Source organism: Rhinolophus ferrumequinum, chromosome 6 (genome assembly GCF_004115265.2).
Source record: "Rhinolophus ferrumequinum isolate MPI-CBG mRhiFer1 chromosome 6, mRhiFer1_v1.p, whole genome shotgun sequence".
Taxonomy (NCBI): Eukaryota; Metazoa; Chordata; class Mammalia; order Chiroptera; family Rhinolophidae; genus Rhinolophus; species Rhinolophus ferrumequinum.
In genome coordinates, this window is record NC_046289.1 from 15,614,662 (window position 1) to 15,640,708 (window position 26,047).

Sequence of the window (26,047 nt, forward strand, 5' to 3'; positions counted from 1 at the left end):
CCCATTTCATATGGCTAATATTTCCTTGATACCTTTAAAACTATTAACAGATTTCGTAGCTCTCTTGTATTCCTTAAACACAAATGTTGGAACTTTTCAGCAAAAGCTAATTGGAACTTTCTTCAAAAATCTATGCATTTATAGTCTATCAAAACAACAACAGCAGCAACAAAAACTTGTCAGTCAAGACTGCTATGCCAAATACTCCTCATAGTTCTAATTTTTTTTTTTTTTTTTCTGGCTATCTCAATCACTTTGCCTTTCTCTCGACTTGGCCACTTCCCAGGAACTCTGGGACCTCCAAATCAAGCTTTCTCACAGTGTGTCATATCCAATAGTCAATCTATTAAATGTCAACGAAAGCCCTAAACTCTCACAAATAGTGTCATGTCTCGATTATTCATTTGTTCATTTGAAAGCAACGGGCTATATTTCCTGGTGGAGAAAACTAAAATAAGCACATGGCTTGCACACTGTTTTCCCTATTTTGGCCCAGGGTTGGTGGACATGAATAAAGCAGAACTCATAGTTTTAGAGAAAGGCTCTCAGTCTTGGGCCTACATCCAGCACCTACATGGCACACCGAGAAGTAAAAACTTGAGAGCATTTCAAAAGGAGTTAGATAAAACAAAGATGGGAATTCATTCTTAGACCTGAAGTGTTTTAGACAAAGATTATAATCATTTGAGATTGGATGCTAATAGTGCTTCTGAATCATTATGACTGTCCCAGAGAACAATTGAGTATTTGCCAGTTCTTAAGGAGAAATTATTTTTAATGCTAGTCTTTCACTCTGCATGGAAATGATACTACTCTGCTCTCTCTGTTTTGGTCTATGTTGTTTTCAGCTGCCTGGCATCCACTTTCCATGAGCCATGCTCCTAGGAGCTTCTTAATCATAGTCTCACCGCTTTCTCCCCAGCTGCAGGTATGGGCTGGTCCCAGGCAACCTTACCACCCTGTCCACTGGCAAAAACATCTGGTTCAAAAAGTCAGCTCAGGAACCAAGCAGTGTTACTGAGACCTTGTTCCCAATGCTTTGAAAGGGCAAAACTCAAAATGTCAGGGTTTGGAGTAAGGAAAACTTTATTGATTGAGAAGGTGCCAACCGAGAAGATGGGTGACCTAGCGGTGCCTCAAATCCATCTTAAGAAAGTGGAGTTCATGATTCTTTTATGTCAAGGGAAGGGGAAATGGGAGGGGAAAGAGGTGATTGACAACCAAAGGCATGTGCATGCTACAGAAGTCTGAGGAAGACTATACTTAGTCTGCTGACCCTAGTTGACGTGAATTTGGTCATGAGATTCCTACAAATCTTTGAAAAACAATCATTATTTTTGTACATACTTCCCTTATCTCCTTGGGAGAGACACCTTCATGTTAGGGGCTATTTTTGTAAACCTCAAGTTACAAAGAGAATTCCTCAAATGACTGACATGTCTCCATGCAAGACTAAGCAGAAGCTATTGGACAAAGCAGGCTTGGAGTCAGAGAGGCCAAGCTTTTCACTCTGGACAGCAAGGCCTGAGGACTTCACCAGGAAAGAAATATGGACACTGGTGGAAAAAGACACACTTTCTTCACTGGATGGTTATGCCTGGGCTTGTAGCAGCCATATTCTCTCCCACATGGAGAGATCTGACCTGCAGTTAGAGAAAATAAAAAAGGAACACAGACAAGCAGAAACAAGAGCTAAGCAGAAGCACTGTTCAGACACATCTGTTCCTTAAATGCAAGGATCTATGAAAAGTAGTCTTTGCACGGGGGCTAAAATCCTCAATGCTGACAAAATGTTATTTACAGAGGCAGCACATTTAATTGTTTAAAGCTGTTATTGTTCATTTATATTATCAAATAAAAATTGCATCCCTATAAGTTTTATCATGATGAGCTCTCCAGAATCATTGAATGATCCCATCCTACCATGTTTCCCCAAAAATAAGACCTAGCAAGACCATCAGTTCTAATGAGTCTTTTGGAGCAAAAATTAATATAAGACCCGGTCTTATTTTACTATAAGTAAAATATAGTCTTTATAATATAATATAATGTAAAGTATAATACAATATAATATAATATAATATAATATAATATAATGTAGTATAATACCGGTGTTTATAATGTAATATTATATAATATAATACCGGGTTTTACATTAATTTTTGCTCCAAAAGATGCATTAGAGCCGATGGTCCAGCTACGTCTTATTTTCGGGGAAACACAGTATCTGTTGTGTGACAGCCTTTTGCTGATTTAAAGATACCCAGCATTCCCTAAACCTTGCTTTCCCGAGGCTAAGCATTGTCACTTAGCTCTACTAAGAGAGACAAAGCTGGCTGGGAGTGAATATCAATCTGATCCAGCAGGACAAATCTTTTGTTCCTATGAGGATTCAATGCTAGGTCAAGGGTGGTAACCAAGTAGATAGTAGGATCTTAGATGCAGTCTGAATATAGAAGTGAAGTATGAGAAAGGTAGCAGATATAAAACAGAAGAACGTCACATCCTGGAGATAAAATAATGTGAGATGGCCTCAAGAGCAGTACTATTCTCATGTCTTATAAAGAGTAGGTGGAATAAAATAACTGAGCAAAAATTTAAAATTTCAACAAAGATCTGTCAGTTCTTAGGAAGTGCTAAAAGGAGTTAGTAGGAAATAAGTATTCAGTAGAAAATTAAAAATGGAAAGGAGAAACAAAACTGAAAAATAGTGGTAGTTCAGAGTTTTTAAGTTAATTAACTAACTGAAAAATTCCACTTGTTCTAAAAATCAGGTTACAGAGAAGAAATCAGATTAAATGGAGAAAATCAAAATATGAAGATCAGCGGAAATAAGAATATTTCATTCCTACTGGTAATTTAGACCCAATACAAAGGTGTGATTTGTTGGGGGGGCACACTTCCAAGCCCCAATATTTTGTCCATTCTGAATGGTATGAGGACAATTCTGTGATCTATCCCAGTTAGCATAGTGGTTTTAAAGGATCTAAAAGAATTCCCAGTGTAGGCTTTAGAAAGACGATAAAATTAAGTTTATTTCAATATTCATGCACCTACTGAACATTTAAAGAGAAAACTTAAAACTAGAAATTCTTTTAAATTATCTGGGCCAGTAGGTTAGCCCCAGAAATAACATCTTCTGTGTGGTAAATCTCAAAGTTAATTTAATTTACTATTATTTCATCTTTTTGTTTGGAGACCAGTAGATGATAATTTCTACACAATCCCAAAGAATATCTTTAACATGAATGTTTTTCACCCTGGAATTGTGCACTCTCACATTCCAAGGATGAAGAAGTTTTCTCTAGTCTTCAGTCTGGGAGTGTCATCTCTGGCCTAGTTTATTCTGTGAACCCCAAACAGTCATTTGCCTTATCAAAGTGGAAGAGTGTACAGTAAAGGAGTTCCAGGACTCAGATTTGAAGTCAGAAAAAAACCTGGGTTCAACTCCAAGCTCTCTAACTCACAAAGACATTCTGAGCTCCTGTTTCCATATCTATAAATTCAAAATCATGTTTTATCAACAGCAAAAAACAAATAAGCCAATTAAAAAATGAGCAGAAGATCTGAATAGACATTTTCCCAAAGACATACTGCTAGCCAATAGGTGAAAAGGTGGTCAACATCACCAATCATCAAGGAAATGCATATCAAAACCACAATGAGATAACACCTCACAACTATTAGAACAAGAAATAACAAGTGTTGGTGAAGATGTAGAGAAAAGGGAACCCTGTGCATTGTTAGTGGGAATGTAAATAGGTACAGCCACTATGGAAAACAGTATGGAGGTTTCTCAAAAAATTAAATAGAACTGCCATATAATTCAGCAATTCCACTTTTGGGTATTTAAGCTGAAGGAAATAAAAACACTAATTCAGAAAGATACCTGCTTCCTCATGTTCACTGCAGCATTATTTACAATAATCAACACATGGAAACAACTCATGTGTCCACTGAAGGATGTATGGACAAAGAAAATGTGATCTATATCTATATCTATCTATCTATCATCTATCTATCTATCTATATCTATCTATCTATATCTATATATCTATATAATTATACAATGGAATATTACTCATCCATAAAAAAGAAGGAAATCCTGCCATTTGTGACAACATGGATGGACCTTAAGGGCATTTATGCTAAGTGAAATAAATACTGTGTGACTTATTTTTATGTGGACTCTAAAAAATATATATGTTTGCTTTATTGATTTGTCACGAGGGCTTGATTATTTGTCCAAAGCATTTAGCATACTGTAAGTACTAAACCCTTAGAAACTTCTTTCATTCATGTGAGAACATGGGATACAAACTAGCTGAAGAAAGATAAATTGTAATTACTAAAGTGGAAATGTATAACAAATGGAACATAATCTCTATTATGTTCAAAATTCTAATCTGTCATCATCAGGATAACTTTTTGCTCTAGAAACAATTTAAAAATATTTTGCCAGATACTGTGGTTATTGGTGGGTATATGTAATTGAATAACATAAATGGACTTTCCTTGAGGAAGCTATAGTGTAGGAGCAGATGAGCAAAGTTGTGCGCTAATTACACTGTTAGATCTCATACGATGCTTCAGCTCATGCAGGAAGTGGTCCAGTTTACGAATGGATAAAGGAAACAACCTATCTATGAAGGCTTTTTGGAGGAAGTAGTGCAGAGATTTGCTTTGAAGGAAGTACAGAAACTACCCAGGGAATACCATCCTAGGTAGAAAAAACAAAAAAGGCTAAACAAAGGCACTGAGGCAGGTAAAATGTGTCCAAGGAACTCTAAACTCTGGAATAGTACTACATTGATAGTTTTAGAGACACATTCTTTCATAGTTCAACATTACATGGGATTCCGATGCTTTACCCTTTTTCCAGCTCAAAGAAAAAGGTAGAATGCATTTCAATATAATTATTTGTCAACACATAAGATCATTCATAATTCTGAAAGTATAGTAGCAATCCCATTATAATGAGACAAAGGATGCCTGCTGTTATTTAATATTTCCATGGGCTATCTAGCTATGCAATAAAGCATGAAACTGAAATAAAGTTTATAGTTATTTTCAGGGAAAATGTAAAACTACGTTATTTGTATATGACAAGAATTTCTTCCTGGAAAATCCAAGAGAAGAAACTATTAAGACTAAATTTAAATTTGGTTTTATCTACATTTGTAATAAAGGTACAATGCTTGATATGTGTCTGATGTAACCAACAACAGTCAACAGTAAACAGTCAACACAATGTGCAAAAAGTTTCCATTCACAGCAGGAGCAGCAACAAAAATGCTTGGAAGTCATTGTAATGAGAAGTCTGCTGAACTGAATCATCTGAATATTTTTGCAGAATATTTTAAAGAAGATTTTAAAATGGAGAGAAATACCAAGTCCACAGATGGAAATTGAATATGGTAAGCCAATTCTTCTTTCCTGCTTAGATTTTATGCAAATCTAGTAAAAATCATAGTGTGATTTTTTAAAACTTAATCTGAATTTGTGACTCATTTAGAAAAATTGTTAAAAAATAGTTTGAAAGAAACACTTCAAAGTAAAACAACTGGTGTCTATTCAATTCACTATTAATAATTAGTTATATACATATATAATAAAACTATAACAAAAAAAGCATTTCAATATCGCAACAAATAAAACACAAATCTATCAAATAAAATATTCACAAAATAGACAAATATCTGAATTTACTGTGCAACAAACCAGGAGGTGGACTCAGTAGAAAAATAAAAATCAAGCATTATTTAAAAAAGCATTCCATTTTACTAACTTACTTAATTACAAGTTTAAATTACAGAAAAAATGTAACAAATGCAATCAAAACAACTAGAACAAGAGAGGCGGGAATTTACCTGATTTAAGGATAAGATATGGTTTTGTAATAATATCAGAAGTCATGAAACAAAAGTTCTATACATCACCTCATATACAAATTTAAGGTTATTGTGCTTCGAAATGTGCCCTACGTGCAATTAGAAGTTAAATACGGAAATTTTTCCAAAGAATAACTTGACAAAGGATTAATAACCTTAACATGTTGAAAGTAATTTTTAAAATGAAAGAATAAATGCTTGAGAAAAAGGAAAGAATAAAGGGTTTATAGATTATGAAATTCAAAAGTCCAAGAGGTATTTCAATATAGAGCTACCTTGACTGATAAGAAAAGACACAGTGATTAAGTTGAGGCATCGTTTCTTGTGCCAATGAAACAGAGCAGAATCGTTTGTTGTTGTATTTGTAAATAAAATATGCATTGTAAGTGTGATGAGAAGTCACCTAGAATGCAGGCTCTTTGCGAGTTAATATATCCTTCTTTGATATTCATGCCCCTTATCAATGCAGTTAACAATCAATTAACAATTGTTCAATTTAATTGACATCTAAGCTACCTCAAGATTAAAAGAGTCATCTAAAGTTTAAATGAGAAACAGACAAATGTAAAGCAAAGTTTTGAAGGCAATCCTGCACATACAGAAACATTGAATCCCAAAATGAATGAAGCTAAATAATTGCGGTACTATTTATAATTTCCTGAGGTCAATAAATTTGGACCAAATGAAAAACTCTGATCACAAGTTAAGTGAAATATATTACTTGAGGTAAAAGTAAATTAGGAATAATAACTCATATGCAAAAAGCTAGTTTTAGTTGAGATTTGAAAAATAGATGGGGAATTAATGAGATGGAAAGTATTTGACAATAATTATTCTCAGTCTTAAGGTCCACAAGGGTAGGATTTTTACCTCTAGAAAGGAGATTTTGCTTGATTCATATCTGTTTAGAGGGTACCTACTACATATGTCTGAGTGTTTTATATACTTTGATATGAATCAACAAAAAGAAGGAAAAGAAATGATCTAAAGCCATAGAAACTAAAAAAAAAAAGCCAGGCCAAAAGTTTGTTCTGAAAATTTTAACACAATTTGTATAAAATGGCCTATTAGGTTTGCAGCATGGTACACGATAAAATTGTACACTAAATAGAACCTACAATTAAAATAATTAAAATGCTTCATCACCAAGGCAATTCAGCTTTATAATCTCATTTTATCATATGATTTCCTGTTATTTAAAGACAATTTGTATCAAGTCCACTCCACAATGGAGGAACTGAATTTGCACCAGGAGTCAGTGGTAAAATCAAGCCTAGAATATGTTGCTCCTGGCATCCACCCTGTGCAGTGAACTTGCCCCTGGCCTGTGGTCAGTGAAAGACAAGCTACAGAAGCAGAATTTCAGCATTTTATCTGTGGTTTTCTTCCTTGAACATTTACATTTCTCTACTGCTCATGTAATAATAAACTTACTGGAATTATTTCTCTGAAATTCAAGTTTCTTCAATGGAATATGAAAGGCAAGCGGATGAAAAACACATGCAAATAATTATATAATAAACATTTAAAAATATGCTAAACTTCTTAGTGACCAACAATCTAACTTATGATAGTGAAATACCAATTCCACCTATGATATTGCCAAAAATGAAAGGACTTAGGAAATCTAATATTGGTATGCCTGGGGCAAAAGGATCACTCCTATACATAGTTGGTGGAACTATAATAACGACAACACTTTTAAAGGGTAAACAAAATTTAAAATACACGTATCCTTTCACTTTGCAATTTATTTCTAGAAATTTATAACTTACAAATACTTGCTGAAATGTTTAAAATATATGTTTTTGTTGTGTATATACTATATATAATAATTATGTATCACAGTGATTTAAAACAATGAATAATTGGAGGAAACATAATGTGGAGAGTGGGTTAAATTATACCTAAATATTAGATAGCCATTAAAAATAACAACATAGACATTTACACATTGATTTAGAAGAGTGAATTCAGATTGCTAAATATAAAAAGGAAATTGCACAAAATATGTATAATATGACTTAATTTCCTATTTTTAAATTAAGGACTATATTTAGTATTATATCTGTATCTCTATCTATATGTCTCTCTCTCTCTCTATTTATATATATATATATATATATATATATATATATATATATATATATATAATTTTACTCTTGTGAAATGTTATATATATGTGTGTATATATATATATATATATATATATATATATATATACACACACACATATATTTATATATATATATATATAACATTTCACAAGAGTAAAATTCTGGAAGGAGTGATGAAAATCTGCTTGGATAAGACAGAAAAAAGCATTCCTGCTGGTAGGTTGGGTGGAAGCACAGATGCAGATACAGTCAGCTGCCAAGTTACCAGGAAATGTTGTTGCTCCCAAGGTCAGGCAGCAGTTGGAAAATGTCACGGAGACCCCCTCTCTGAGTGACTGCTGCTTCTTTCCAGTGATGGCCCAGTCCTGCTTCACAATACCCATCTTCTCCTGGGGATACCCAAAAGGTAACCTGCCCCACTTCTCGACAGCCTTCCATCCCTGGTAAGTACCACTTCTCCTAAACCTGCCTCAGAAACAGCAAACAGTCTAAAACTAATCTGAGGTCTTTTAGGTCTCCCTCAGAACCCTTCAACGGGAGCCCGAACCAAACACGAGACACTTCCCTCTTTCTGTTTGTCAAGGGACATCCCATGGTTCATCTGGATTGTCTGCTCTTGATTCCTTGAGTCAAGAAATTCAATTTTGTCAGACTGTCAGACTACTGCTTTATTCCCAGTAGACTTTGGCAACCTAAATTTGGTTTTAACAACACCACCAATACGTGTGTATATAAAGATATTTATGCAGGCACCTATCTACCTACATATTTAACATATCTCTAGGTAAAACATAAACTGTTCTGGAAGGTATATATCACATTTAAGCAGCTGTGACTCTGAGGTATGTAGGTAGAGAAAGGTTGGAGAGAACTTTTGTGGATAATTTAAACGTTTCTTATTATAATACTCACAGTGCATGTGTATTACTGGGATATTCACTTGTTTTTTAAGAGGGAAAATTAATGAATAAAAACATTAATTTACCTCAGCCAGTTCTAGGTCTCTCTATAAGTACAAACACATCCATTACCACTCACATACATACAACCCTTCCAAGAAAAAAATAAACATCTTAAGTTTAGATCATAGAAACTATGACTATAGGCATTTATTCCTTCAATTGTTTTCAAAATCCGAATCTGTACTTTAATTTAATTTTAATTTGAAATGTATGTTTTTCTCAAAGGAAAACTTAACTAAGCAATAAAAGATTTTGTATATATAATGTATAATATATAATATTTAATATATAATTACATATGTATAATTTTATTGCTTATTTATATATATTGCTTATATATTATTTAAAATACATTTATTGTTTGATAACTATTTATCTATATCTATACCTGTACCTATACCTATACCTGTACCTAATTTTCTCCTGAAAATTAACTGGAACTGAGAATCAGAATAAAGGTTTACTTGCCCAGGATTTAATTAAGTTACTCTCAAGGTGTGGTTCTCCCACATGTATCTGGCTACAAAGAGCATGTGGATTGGAAAGAGAACCAAGTAGTAGAAGGTAAAGGGCCACGGTTAGTCTTAATTACCGGCCACTGCTGTTCTTGGTTCTCTAAAAGGGAACACAGATGGAAGAGTAATTAATGCATAAACTAATTAGTCTTCTCATTTGCCAATTGTACATGATAAATAAAACAGATTGCAGGAAATAATCAACAGGTTGAAGTAAGGTGAGGCCAGTAGGATGAGATGAACAGACACTTATGGATAGATTGGCAATTAATTATAGAACAAATTATTCATTTCCTTGAATATTATTTTAGCAAGGAGTCAACATAAAGAAGCAAATATCTTAGAGTTATTTATTTTATTAAAATAAAAATGTAACCAAGGGCATTCTATACTATTTCGTGTTGGCAACAAATTTGATTTGATGCAAATAAATACTATGCATAAATCCAGTTTTTAAAGAATCCATCCAATTTTGCAATGTATACACAGCTACTGACTTATCATAAAATGGAACATAAATTTTCAACACTAATTAGTCAATGTAAAAATAGAATTTTTGGAGTTGCTCCTTCTCTTTGGAATATTTTATTCTAAATTTATTTTGATAAGAAAAATATTTATTGCATGACTATTGGGTTCAGGCAGTGTGCTGTGAACATTACTTTTATATACTTCACTAAAAAAGTCACAGAACCTAAAATAAATTAAAATGTGGAGTAAATGTTGAACATCCTCCTTTCAATGTTGACTGAAGAGAATTGAGCTATTGGGCTCTTCTTCATATTTAAGTGAGAAAAATTTGGAAACATGTGGAAGAAATGTCAGGATAATGGACACTGAGAGAGGACAATTCCTATGAGACAAATATAGTTAAATAAGAGGAATAGAGACAGAAAGGATATTAGACATTTTACAGTCAATCCGTCATCTCATTTCTCATTGTTGAGATTCCTAGCAACATTAAACCAGTTACCTGAATATTTAATAGTGAAGTTGGGCTACAATATGTTGACTTCCAGGCCAATAACTTTTCAATTAGCAAAGGGATATAGATAGATTGATAGATAGATAGATAGATAGATAGATAGATAGATAGATAGATAGACAGATAGATAGAGATATAGAGATATAGATATAGATATAGATATAACACCAAAAACGTGAAAGAGTGAAAGATGTTTTAGAGGATGGACAGAGACATTCTTTCCATTGAAATGAATAAAGGTCAATTTTCCTCTTCTCTTTTATGTTTAAGTTCAACTTATTTTCCTCTGTCCTCTTCCCTTCCTTCTGTCTTCCCTCTCATCAGTCCGCTTTCTTTCCTTTCTTTCTCTCCTTCCCCTCCTTGCTTCTTCCCTCTCTCCTTCCTTCTCTCCCAACCATTCTCTCTTTCTTCCTCCCTTCCTTCCTTCCTTGTTTCCTTCCTACTCTCTATGGCCAGTAAAGTAATATTAGAAGTAGAAGATGCATCAGGAAGCACATGCTGGGAGGTTTGAAGTTCTACATAGTGCAAACTCTGCTACAAGTCCCACAAAGCCACTTGGGAATATAGTATTTTGAGAAGTCTATAGAATATAGCAGTATAGTGCAGTTATTTTTCAACAGCTATGGGAAGATTGCTACTGACATTTTGTTAGAAAAAAAAATTCATTACATGGGACACTCTTTGGTACACTGCAGGACTTTTAGGATCTTTGGCCTCTGGCCCTAAATGCCAAAGACACCCTCAATCTTTGTGAGGACATAAAAAAAAAAAAACCCACATTTTAAATTACCATGTAGCAGGGTGACTGTATGCCTCACTGAGAATCACTGGTGCTTTCAAAATAAAGCCTTCTGATTTGTCTTCAAGTTTTACCACCTAATGTCTATTTAAAAACAACAACAACAAAAACAATGCTTTTTCTTCAACCACAGAAATTCATCTCCTTCACAGAGTTCTTATGAAGTGTGACAATGTATGCAAAATCATTTTTTTTTATTTCAAAGGATTCTACAAATATGGGAGGTAATTCTCGCTTATTAAACTTTGAATATAACCTTACATTGTTGTTATCTTTTCATTGTTTCCTCTTTTTTAGTACTCAAAGTAATGTTGAACAGAGAGTTATCCTCAGTTTCCTTCTAGAGAACTATAATGCAAGGAATCCATCATGGTGCTTAGAAATAATTCAATTCAGTTTTTTCAACTGCATCCCTCAGAGCTCAGAGCCCAGATTTTCCCTGAAATGCACAGGCAGAAGTTGGACCAGATATCTAAGCTCCACGCCTCTGCTTAAAACAGAACAGTCCCACTATTATTATTTTTTATAGTGGACTTTTCTTGTCTTTGAACAAAAACTTTTGTAGCTTAAAAGGTTCTAGCAAATATATTTATAAAGCATATATTTCATATAGTTTTTTTCCTGATTAAGGTACAGGCTAATTATAAAAATAAATTGGACCATAATTTTGTTGTTTATGTGCAGTAAAATCCTCCATACCCCAAGACTAAAAATAATCACCACTGAAATTTGGTCTATATTCTTTCAGAGCCTTTCATGTGCTTATATAAAAGGGATTGCACTCTGTATACTTTATAATATTGGGTGTATATCTTGCCACATCTGTGTATAGTCTATTCCATCTAATTTATGATTATATAGTATGTCATTTTCCAAATTTTATTTCTTTGTAGCTATTTTATTTGCTTTTATTACCTCATAGCACATACAGTTTGCCCAGTGCCGTCCTCCACTTCATATACTAATTGATCAATAAATGATATTGTTGATGGAACAAAAAGACAAGGAAACAGTCCTTGTGAATCATCTAATTTGGACAAAGAAAAATGTTTGTGTATTATAAATTAATAAAATTTCAGCTACTGACCAATTTATTTTGACTAACAATAGAAACCTGTATGTGTAAGACATTTTATATTATACTTTCAGAGTGACTTCACATGTATGATTCAGTGATTCAGACTGATTCAGTCTTCAAAACTGCCCCGGAAGGTTTTTAGAATGAATGTTGCTATACTCATTTTACAAATGCAGAAACTGAGATTATGAAAAAAAGTGAAAGTGGTCCACATGGAACCATGTGTCAGATGTTTAAACTCCTCCTTTGAATACTGAACATTATACCAGTGTAATCACTGGAATATACCCATTAGAAAAAAAAAATTATTAACTGCCACTTTGTTTTAAGATTGAGGATTGACCACAAATACCCAGAAATTATTAATAGAATTTTTAAAGCCTCACATATGATCAAAGTCAATTAAGTTCTTCCAAAATTATTTTGTAACAGCACAAACAGTAACAAACATATCTGCATACACACCATATTTAGAGTATGCATTTCACAGGGGTACCTCACCTAACTTTCTAACAATAATAATACAACTAGTTAATTTTTTAACTCACTTAAAATGGTCCAACCAATATGCTAAACACTCATGCATTATCTATTTTAACCCTTACAACAACCATATGATAGAGTCAATATTATCTTCTCTACTTCGTAGATAAAGAAAATGAAGCTCAGGAAGAGTAAATTTTTCCAAGGTCATTTGGGTAATAAAGAAGTCCCTGTCTTATTCTGGACTCATGGAATCCACCACTATTCTATGCTGCTGCTCAACAGCAAAGCGCTGAACATTATTTACATATTTAATTCTATAATATGGTCCTTCACCTAGATCCTAATGAAAACTTAAAATGAGATTCTAGCATAGTAGTTTGCTGTTTTTATTGGAGCAGAAAGGACACAAAGAAAACAACAACAAAAAACTCAATGATAAGAAAAACAAGTGAATATATTATCAATTTAGTCACAAAAGTTTATTTAGTATTTATTTTGTGTTAAGAACTTCAGTAATGCAAATATTGATCCAATGAGAATTCTGTCCTCCAGAAGCTATGGTCTTTTATGTAATGTCGACGACCTAACAGGTGTGGTCACTGACCTCCTATGTTCTCTTTATGTGAGTATATCCCAGTTTACTACACTTGCAAAGTAGGAGAGTGATATCTGTTTTAGGGCTCTAGGGAGATTTTTGTGTTTGTTGGGGCGGTGCTGTTTCATACAGCAGTACATGGACTGGAATAAGTACATGATTCCATTTTTATTTTATTATTCTGTAGTGACAAGCATTCCTTTTGAATCCAGTCTTTTTCTTTTGTATTTCTCTAAACCCCATTCCATTTCCCTCATTTTCTCTTACATTCTACTATACATTTCTCTGTTAAAAAGTTGAACCAGAGAAAGGCATGTTTAATAGAGGTCAGAAAAAAAGCCAGACATTTTTCTCTCGCTTTTCATGAGTGGACTGCAGGACTTTCTGGGGAATATTTCTTGAAATGCCAAACCAGATGTTGTAAATGTCTTCTACCCAGTGCTAAAATCTTTTCTCCTAAAAGCTGTTAAAATTTAATAGCAGAAATATATCATATTAACGCCCAGACTGCTACATTAAAGTAACATTACTGTTCTTGAGTTACACCCTCCGTGATCTAGTAAATTCTGAGAAGGAACTTCTACTCTTGGTTTGAGCATCAACATGCAGTATTTAGGGTTTACAAAGGTGGACATTCAACACAGGAAATCATTTATATTAACCAGTAGGCACTGACAGATCGGGTCCAACAAGGTGATATATTATACATTTCAACAATTGTCAGAAATATTTATTGAGAACCCATTGTGTGTAGATTGGTGAACTTCGTGCTCTGCGGGGGCACAAAAAATAAAATAGATGATGGGGACCTTTACCCCGACAAACTTAAGAGTTTTTAGAAAGGATCCATAAATCAACTTGAAGATTATATTAGATGACTTCTAACATTTTTTTCCAGCTCTAAACTTCTAATGGTTTTCTATAGTGTCCTCCTTTCACATATTTTAATTTAATTCCACTTAAAAAAAAAAAAAAAAGGAAAGAAAGAAAGATTTGAGGTGGTTTATCACAAGGACCTCATTTATTTAGTCTAGGAAAGTTCAAAATAAATGGGTAATTGTAACAGGAAGCTGAGACAAGATGGTTACTTAAATTGAGCATTAAATTGTGCTTACTTTAATTTACGGGAGTGATACCTGAAGGTCTTAACATTCTACACTGGGGCAGGAAGAAGAAAAAGAATTAAAGCTACTTTGTGAGATTTCCCAAAAAAAGACCAACTTGATTGTTGTTTTGAGAAAGAGCTTAGAGATGCATGCAATTCTGCTCAACTTGATTCTGACTTAAGTCAGGGAAAATAAATAAATAAATAAATAAACCTTCTGTGGTTGGGGGGAAAAATTGCTGTAAACTTCAGGAGAAGAGAAAAGTAGAAACAGGATGATTTATATCCATTTGAGAGTCTAGAACATCCGCAGCTGTGGAACAAATGATTGGAAGACGGGAGGCCTATAAGTGTCTGTAAGTTTTATTTGTCTGGAGACTTGCCTCAACTGTTTCTTACTGACCAATACGCTGAACACGATTTATAAAGATACGATTTTGAGTCTTTGCAAGACATTGATAAAACGAACAATTTTCATATCAAGAGCTACTATCAATATCGTTTTTGGAGGGCTGGCTTTATGAGGACAGATGTAGATCCTGGTTGTGGACCTGGGGGATAAAGCCAGTCTGTGGCTGCCCCTTGTGGCACCTTCACCATTTAAATCATTCTCCTGTCAGACAAAGACAAGCATTTTAGTTCTTTAGAGTAGACACTTTATTGATGTTGAATTCTATATGCACCATTCAGACAGACATTAATTTAAGGCACTCTGAGTGACATAATAGAAAATACCTTCAACGGCAGTTTTGTAGAAGACATAAATGCATTTTTCACATGATTGCTTTTTTTAAGTTCCAAAAGAGTTTCCAAAACTGTAACGGAAACAAATTGTAGTTCAGCTACACAATATCCATGTATCCTTTTTAAGTATGAAAGAGAGTTCAGAAAACTTCTTAACAAGTTCACTAATCTGTTCATTTAAATATTTACTAGGTCAGCTTCTTCTTCATCTTTTTTTTTTTTTTTTTTTTTTTTTTTTTTTTTTTTTTTTTTTAATTAGAGGGAGGAGAAAGGAAGACACTGAGATTTTTTTGAGTACTGCTAGGTATGCCAGGGAATGGGTGAAGTGTTTCCATTCTGTCTTCTAAGATCTATCGTTTGATCTTATTTTATCAACACATCAATCTTAGACGAGAGTTTCAGTCGTTTTGTCTTTCAGAGGCAACGTTACAGGTTCAGCGAGCTTGAGTGATCCTACATCAGATTCTGTCATGAATAATACCTAGATCAGAGTTGGACTCCGAACCCACATGACTTTAAAATCAGGCACTGTCTCTTGCAGAGTGGCTGGCACATCTTGATGATAAAAAATTTTCTCCTTTCAGGCCTCCTGGGATGACAGCTGCCTTTCAATATAATATTGATTATATTGATCTAGCTCCTCATTATAGATTGTAATGAGGATACAATCTATAATTTGGAAGATAGATGGTATGTATTCACATGTCTTTGCCCTGACAGTTTCTACCTCAGTACATGTAACATAGCCCTGTCCAGCGGGAGAATCTTCCCTCTGCCAATTTAAGAAAATCTAGATGTGATATTTCTAAGGAGGACATGTTAACATTTATTTGTTGAAAACAACTTCAGATAGAGAAATTGTACAAGAACAATTATAAATCAATGTGCCAAGCAGTTGAAATTTAAAGCACTTGGGATTAGTCACTTCAGTGCTGAAGGAAGAGCTTCATGGAATAAATACATTACACAACAGGTTTGAATAAGTAGATGAAAATGGATTGCTGGGGGGATGTGGGAATTAAATCTGACAACTGCAAATTCAGCCCTGACGTTATGGAAGGGCTGATTCATGTTTTTCAAAAAGCAGAGATCATTTATCAAGCTCACTTTGATAATCAGGACATATCAGACCATTAGTAACAATCATGACAATGGTTACACTTTACTGACTACCCCCTGAGTCTCAGATACTATGGCATGCTCTTTGCAAACCAATATTTGCTTATTCCTCAAAAGGACCCAAGAGGTTGATTTTTTTTTTTAATTCTGATTTAACAAACAAAACAGTTTAAGGTTAGAATCTACATTTTTCTGTTCAGAGTTAAATGACTAATAAATGACAGAGGCGAGTTTTAAAACTAGGTCTGTTTGACTTAAAAATCCAAGCTCTGACCTTGGAAAGCAACGTCGTGTTATAAACGAGGATGCTGGCTTGGTAGCACAGTAGCACCGTCGGGTTTGAATTGCAGCCCCACTCTAATAACTCCGCCACCGTCCAATTCTCAAAGCTTCCGTTTTCTTAGTTCACAAATTGGAAATGTTGATTTCCAATTTGGTTAAAATGAGTTAATACATGTAATGTGCTGCCTAACACAAAGTAAGTGATCAATAAATACCCCTTATTGTGATGTTGTGGTGAATTTACAAACTATATAGTAATATTTATACCCATCGTATCTTGCACAAAGTTTGGACTACATTTTTATTCTCTTTGTAGAGAACAAGGCTAAGCTAGGTATATGCTCACTAGATGTGTGCTAAGTGAGCACTGAAAGGGAATAAGTTATGAGCCTTATTTGTAATTTATTCTCATTTCTCCAGGCTATCATTTCCATTCCTTGGGAATCTGCCCATAAACTCATTTTAGGGAGAAGTCCCAGAAATGCCATTATTTATGTTTTGAAGGAAACCTTTCTAGATGTTGTAAGATCGGAATATTTACTATAGTGTCTCACCTTGGCTAGGAACATAGATACATATTAAATTTCTCCAAGAACAAAGTGGGAAAGTAGCTTATTGAATTTTATGGAGAAACTCTACCTTCAGGTATTTAGTAAGAAAATGGAGAGTAGTTTGGGGGAGATGAGATACAGAGGAAGGAAGAATTATTTATTAAATCTTCTCACAAAGTTCCTTTGGAAGATCTGCTCAGAAGAATTCTGTTATTCCCTCTTGAGCATTGTTAATAACTTTTCTTATCCTTACTTAACTTCGTTAAAACCACCAGCTTCGTAATTGCTCTCAGGAGAAGACATTGAATGTTGTTTTGCGAATAAAAGCAATAAAAAAATTTAAGGTAAAAACAGAGCGTTTTTGCCAAGTAAACTTACTTCTTTGAGATTAAACACTCCCTCTTCTAAGTGCTGAAGGGATTTTGAAAGGACCCCATAGACTGACCCTTGACTAATTGTAGTGCTAACAGGGGAACTCTTATAAAGTAGATAACAAATGGCCATTTATTGGAAATGAGGACAGTTTTTCAGTATGTGTGTTGCTCTCAGTGTCACTCCGTTTCCCTGAAGAATTCTCCAGATGTCTAAGTGCTGTGTAAACTGGCTCAATGCCAATTTTAGTGGACAAACCTACTTTTTCTTCTTCCTTCCCTCCCTCTTCTATTCTCTCTCTCTCTCTCTCTCTCTCTCTCTCTCTCTCTCTCTCTCTCTCCGGCCCCCTCTTCACCACCATTATCATTTCTCTCCCTTTCTTCCCCTTTTCAATAACAAATACCACAAGGCCTTACTTTATCCAAGGTATCATAACAGGTTTAGGGTAAACATAGACGAGTGTCATATAGTCCTGCTCTCAATGGCCTTACTGCCTGGACAGGAAGACAGACAATTAAGCAAGTAGTTCAAAAGGAAATATCAGGGTACAGTCCCTAAAAGAATTTATTCTGCAGTGAAATGGCATTCCAGGGAGAGGCAGGAAACAAACAAATCACCTCACATGTTAACAGAAATGCAAGACAGCTTAGAAGAATACAAATACATTCTTCTGCAAAATTGAGCAAATTACTATTGCCTCTCATTCTGTTTTGTATTTTCATCTTTTTCTTGGGGTCATGGAGTGACCGAGATGGTATTAAATATAACTAACTGCAGCATGTTCTCCTCTTTTTGACCTCTGTAGTCATTGACCTTTCCATTACTTTTGATACAAATGAGCACTGCCGCCACCTCCAAACACTTTTGCTGTTGACTTCCCACACCACACTCCCCTGTTTCCATTCTATCTTACTCTTTATCAATCTCTTTTGCTAGAATCTCCTCATCTCTCTTACATCTTACATTTTAAAAACCCGGAGCTCTGTCTTCAGACTTCTTTTCTATTGTTTTCTATCTCTTCTATGCCATCTTGGTGCTTTTATCCAGCTTCAAGGAGAAAGTTACTCTGATGTATGTAGTCTGGACTTCTTATCTGAAATCTCGTTCCTGTTTTATTTTTCCTCCTAAATTTTAATACTTTCTAACACACCATAGAGTATTCATCTTGCTTATTTTCTATCTCCTTCTCCTTACACGTAAGCTTTGCAGAAATAGAGCTTTTTGTTGCTAATTCACTACTTCTTGTAGAGCCTAGAATAATGTATGTTCAGAGCAGGCATTCAATAATGGTTTTCTTCTGTTTTGACACTGCATGGGAAGAGCAGGAATTCTTCAAGACACACAGATTTCATTCCATCCTAGTTTTATAAGTCCAAGAGTTGGATAACATCATCCACCTTACAACAGTAACCAGTGTAATTCATATTCACAGCTGCCACTGAGTCCATGATGAATTTGAAAGTCAGGAACATTCTTTCTTAGATTTTTGAAAAAGATTTCATTGTCTGACGAAAAACTGCTTTTGGGAAGAGCTCCTTGTGCCTTCACCAGCATTTCTAGATTTGAGAAACTGGTCCTCCTTTTCCTTTTTTCACATTCATTTATTTCACATTTAGGAGTTACCATATGTTTATGCCACAGTAACATTCTAGAATGGCAACTAAGACAGCAGATGTGCATGTACCTCACAGTGGCAAAAGTTTATTTTATTTTATTCTTAATGTTGCTTGGCTATTGCCATTGTATATGATATCTAAGATGACAATTTATGCACAGACTTGGGATGGAATGTGTGAACCTAACTAATGCCCTCTTCAGGTGGTCCAGAATTCTCCGAATTTGCTTTTACTTTAAGGAGTGCTGTTAACCAGGATGTAACCCATTTGTGTGCACAGTGATAGAACAGCCTTGACTCTGGCAGTTCATAATTTAACCAGTGGGATTCCAGATTCATTCACAACTGGCAGCCAAAAAGAACAAAATAGCTCCGTAGGACCAGATGTGAGAACTGTGCTGATTTTCCTACTCGTTTCTCTTTCTTATTCCCTTTCCTTTTTGTAAGTATTATTATCATGAGTCATCCACCTGCAGTCTAGAGAGGACTAGCAACTGGTTCTTGTACTCAATAATGAAAGATATAAGACTGATAAAGTGGTTCAAATAATCATACTCGAAATCCAGGGGTTTAAACTGCCACCGGAGACCCGAGCCCCACCCATTATTAACACAAACACTTGAGTGAATAAAGAAGCAGGATGCATTTGTAATGATTTACTTTCTTGCTTTTTAATGGCAAGTCTAAAACCTCTCATAATATTTTCTATACCTTTTGCTTAGAAGGAAATTATTTTTAATGTTTCATATTAAAACTGATCATAAATGTACTCCACTGTTGCTAAGGTTTAGAACCACATTTCACACTAACTACCACATAGTACTTGTTTGTAAATGATGGCTAAAAAGGCAAATCTTTAAATAATCCTCATTGGAAATCTGGAAATTAATTGCCACGCTATAACTAGTTACGTGGAAATGAAGTGAATAATGATAGAGAAATAATTGCTTTTGGGTTATTTCATGCCTGCAACTCACCCTGAGGCTGAAACCTTTCAAAATGCCTTTTTAAAGTTTTATCGTATTATGAAGTGCACCTTTTGAAACAGTTAACAACATAACTGAATATGCAAAACTTTTGATCATATTCTCTTGTCTACCCATTTCAATGGAACTTTAGCTTCTGTATCACCAAGTGCAATTACCAATCAAAGTGTGTTTTCTTTATTATTGCTATTTTACATTATCTCAGACACTTGAAATTTTGAGACTATTTACTTCACTTTTAAAAAAGAAAGGCTGAAAGCCTTTGGTTCACTGTTCAATTACACTTTTGGTCTATTCCATCCAATACTTACTCAATATCTTGTGTGTTACTTTTATGGTCTGATTTTGATTCCCTTGTTAAAACAAAACAAAACAAACAAACAAACAAAAACAAAAACAAAACTAACTTCAACTGGGAGTGACAATTAGAGCTATCTCTGTCAATTCTAATCCTGAGGCAAGGGAACAAAGAACTTGTAAGAACAAAATAGGCGTCTCATATCCAGCCTCTTACTTAGTAAGAAGTTTCCTTAGCAGCTATATCTTTTTTGGTATTGATTCCAACTAGATTCTTGCCCTCCCCTGAGCCATCCAGGGTGGAGTTTATCACACTTTCTACCTTGTTAAATGTTTTTTTCTAGATTATATCGTTCCTAGTTTAATGTCATGGACTATTATAAATACTGAACTTGGCTTTCCAAGGTCACAAAACATGCATTCATATTCTGTCTACTTGAGTTGGTGGCCAGATCTAGGGAAAAGGTAGAACTTGAACATGGTTTCCTCTATATTCAGACATTGTCTTCTAGATACCCTCCTCTCAATAAGTCTTTCCAGAAAAAAATCAAAACACTTCTACAATGAAAGTATACATTGATATAAGATGTATTTTGATTTTAGAAAATTTTAAATTAAAAATATTATTTTTAAATAAAGGAATACAGTCATTGTTGTTGATAAACCTTTATTATTTGTGTAACATTAGAGGGCTGATGAGATATTTTTTTCTATTGTTTTCCTTTCTGGTTCCTTTATTCCCTTACTATATGAATCATTTCTACCTTTAGGGTAACTGAAGTCCTATCGCTCAACTCCTAAAGATATTTAGAAAGCAAAGCTTGACTAGAATTCAGTATCACAATGTTTACATTTCGAGGAAAAAAAAATTTCAAGACTTGTTGCTCTCCTTTAAACACCATTCTCAGACAGTAAGAAAAACATGTGATGAAAAATAAAGGAAGATAAAATCAACTTTTAGAATTTGAAGTGTAGGCTATCCACCTTGGAATTTACAGACTGGAGCATACCTTGAGAAGAAACATTTATGTGACCTTTGAGATTTATGATCTACTGGTACATTGAAAATAACCGGCCATGAGAATTCACGGGAAGCTACTTATATAGCACCCACTGGGTGAGCTCATTTTATTCAAACCATAAATTTCACTGAAAAAATTACTGAAAGTTGATGAAAAGCTTTGTATTCTGAAAGAAAAGCAAAACGAAACGACACAAAATTCTGCTGGAAAATCTGATGATCCCAGAGAAAGGTAATGTAAATTTTCAAAATCACACAGACAAATGCGTTGAAGTGAATACTAAGAGATGCACATTGAAGATTCATTTTTGTTGCTCAAAGCGAATGTTCAAGCCCAGGAAATTGCAACAGAAAAGCACAAAGGAGTCTCAAGAGAAACAGGTTAATGTGTAGTTTCTTCAAGTGCATTTTGAAGTTCTTTGAAATAAATGGCATAACTGCTAGGAAAAATATATATCTACCTGTGCAGATTATGCTTGCTATAACTCATTTTCACATTCATAAAGTATTCTGTTACCACATGATTGTTACTTGACTTTATTTCATGACAGGTGCAGGTAATAATATAGATATGGATATAGATGTAGTTATAAAGATAAAGCTATAGAAATTGGTCTGTAAAACCTTTCTTTGTTCCTTGGCCTATAGCATATCCAAATTACCCACATTGTATGAGCAAGTAATGCCAGGGGGCTATTTTAACCATAAATTAAGTATCAATCTTAAAACCCTGGTGATGAACGATAATGTGTTGTGTTGAGCATAACAAGTGTTTCTAGCCCTAGCTTTAAAAAAAATATGTTGATTCATCCTTATACGTGTCAAAAAGAAAAAGAAAAAAGAAAGAATAACTCTATTTTATTCTGGTCCAAATCTAACCCTGGTGTCTGTAAAGGTTCAGTCTGTAAAGAAGACTGACTCCTAGGCACGGATGTTCCACTTTAGCAAAATTTATTGTTTTTAGGTTGCTCAGGCCTAGAAAAGGAATTTCCAGGAACATGTTCACTTCTTCATTTCTCATAATCTCCAAAAAGCTTATCATTTGTAGTCTGTCAGAAAGGGAAGAGAATCAGGCTCATGATTTTACTCACCTCATCCTGGTTTCATGAAATGCATGTTAGGTGCAGTGTTCACAGCAGCAGAGAATATGCTAATACTACTGTGTTTGCAAATTTAGTCATCATCAGAATAGAAACAAGCTAAACTGAATATTTTTAAAAAAATTGATTTTTTATTTAATCATGATTAGGCATCCTCTATGTTAGAACTCTAGATCTAGTCTAATTAAGGAAAAAATTTAACAACTTAAAGAAAACAAGAGGGGAAAGCAGTGGCCTGAGTTTTTTTTTTTTAATTACTCCACCTGCAAAACCATCTCTATGGCTACCAATGGCACGTCCCTGTGAGAGGAAGAGAGCACAAATCCAGGAATGTGGTTAGAGAGCAACAGAAGTGAGCATCACATCAAAGGAAAACCACTTAGACGAATGAAACCTTTCGGCAGGAACACTGAAGGAGAACACAAAGTGTTTATGCCGATATGCTTTCCTTTAGAAAGGCTCCTGTGCCTCAGATGTGAATCCTTATCCTTAGAAATAGCAGTGGGAGTTCCAGCATCATAGGGCACAGAATTGATGTTCCTGAAAAGCATAGCTTTCCATTTTTCTATGTATATCCTCTGACATTGACATTTTTGCTGATCCATCTGATACAGTGTCTATGAAACCATAAAGCACTACCACTTTTTTAAACAGCAAAATAACCAGAATGTATGTGTTCAAATGGGATCTTTGCTTCAAAGTAGGTGGGTTGCAAAATTCTAACTTACTCTAGTGATCAAGATATCTTTGCAACTTCTCATATGTTATAGACACTGTTGAGTACCACTCTCAATACTGAAACTGTGCCAAAATTAAAAGTGTGGAGATATTTTCTGGAGTTGTCATATATTGAAGATGCTTAAGTAATCACACCCTTACAGGACATAGACAGAATGTCTATGGAGACATTTGGTTCATGTCAAAAAGTCTTTGATATTTGGTCTTGCCCAAAACATTCACAGAGATATTTGGTCCATAGGTCATGTAAATTCCACTCTCCTGCCAAATTTGAACCCAGACTCACCTACCTAACGTTATGTGCCATTACTAGCCAGGCTAATGAGACAAGAAGGGTGTTATTACTAACAGTAAAACCATATGACCAAGAAAACATGATAGTATTTTTTATGTATTCATTCTGTAAGCCGAAGTACAAGTAAACGTATGGGCTGTTTGAACCCAGGAACATTTTCTTAAGCATGGACATTTTGGACAAGGCCAAATATCACGGACCTTTCAGTATGGACCACATGTTTCTGTAGACATTTTGGACAAAACCAAATGTCCACTAACCAATCACACATGTAAAAACAAACATTTCAATTGTGTGTATGTGTGTGTGTGTGTTTAATCAACTTTGTGTTTTAAAGAGAAGATGGTCAGGATTAAGAGTTAGATGGTATTGAGGGGAAAGTTTTAGGACCAGAAGGACCAAATGCAAAGCGGTTTCCCAGATAAGTCATCCTGAACTATTTCTTACAAGATTCTTATATTAGTGTATGAGGCTGGAGAAGTGTGTTTGCCACCACATTGTGAAAGGACTTTCTATGTAATATTTTCTCACCTATAAAATGAAAGTATCACTTTTTCATCTGTACTCAGAATATCTGGAGAACTTAAATGAGGAGATGTATGTGTAAGTGCTTTATGAAATGAGAGTTATACAACCCTCATTTTCATGGATTATTAGATATAATCCATGAAAATGTAAAAGCAGTACCAATAGATTGTGGAACAAATGGTCCGTCGAGAACCACTGAGGTGTGTTAAAGTTTTCATGAGTGTGGTCAATCTTGGATTGAAAGCTGAAAGAACGGAGGGGCAGGGTTGTACAAAGGGAACAGAGAGGATGGTTTAGCTGGGATGATTGCATGTGAGAAGCCTCCAAGGACCAACGTACTTGTTTATTTCAATGAATGTCAATCAGCAGCTTGTGCAGCATGGTGCAGATCTGTTCTAGAGATTTCCCTCACAGACACACGAAGCTTTGAAATGCTAATTTATTCCTTAGTTCATACTGTAGAATGTAATTTCCTGTAACCTTCTAACCATTTGACTCTCAGTAGGGAAGTGTGAACCCTATATATTCACTAATGTGTCAACTTTGTTCATAAAAGGCCATAGAAGCACCATTTCTCTTTTATTGGCAGTGTATTCTGGTTATCGTTATTGCCATTTACATATATGTCATCTAAAATAAATATACCTTGCTTTCTCCTTTAGGGAATGTGTATTTGACTCTGATTCTGTTATGTACCAGCTACTGAACTGTGGACAGATTGAACTATTTATGCCTCAATTTCTTCTTTTTCTTCCTTTTTTTTCCCCATGAAAAATGGAGATGAGGATAATTCCTTATAGACTGCTCTAAGGATTCACTGAACTAATTCTAAAATTGTTAGTACAATGCCTAGATCATAGCTGTCACTCGGGAAAATGTATCTGTTATTACACATGATAGTAATTCTAATACTTGCTCTAGATCTACTCTGAGTGATAATATTTTATGCAAACGCTTTCCTCTGGAACTGGTTCACAGGGATTGCATAAAAATGAATGCAATCCCCACAATGAAATGGCTTATCAAAGATGTTTTCAATATTCTATTTTATTGAAGGTGGATTCTGGCCAGAATCAACAACCAGGAAATTGTGAAAGTAACCAAAAATATTTTACAGACTAGGATCTCACAACATCTTTTGTGAGTTCCTTGTGATTGACAAGTATTTAGACATAATGATCTTTGACTCTCAGCTGGTTGCTGTCCACTCACGGCCTGTGATGTAATGAAGTAATAGATTCTGAACAAATGGAAAGGAAACCGGCAGGACTGAGGGACTTTGCACAGATTGTCATATTTTATTCACTGTGCTTTTAACATAAGATATATAGGATGACTATGGAAGAGACTACTACCCATATTGTTGGGAAAATAGAAGTTCTTTCCAAGCAACACAGAAGAAATAGAAAATCCAAAGAAAATATTGAGACATTCATATACCTGACAATGGAAGCCTCAAATGATGAGGCTCAGAAAGACAAAAGCCAAATGACAGATTGTATGCAATTGTGATGCAATTGTGTGTATGTGTGTGTGTGTGTGTGTAACAGGATTATTATATAAATAGCTCCTATAGATAAGTTTAAAAAGGACAAAAATTCACAGAGGAATTAAAAATGACTGATCAACACAATAAAAGATATGTACTGACACTGTTGACACAAATTCAAAGTACAGTATTATGAGATACACTACTTATTAAATCGGTAAGAACTCAAAGGAGTAATAGAAGCCAGTGCTGATCTTGCTCATTTATTTCCCTTCATTCTTAAGCTAAAGGTCTTGTATTCGTTATAGTGTACAATAAAGGTAAGAATAGGGCAACATAGGATATATAAATTGTATTACTTACTTTTTAAAAATAAT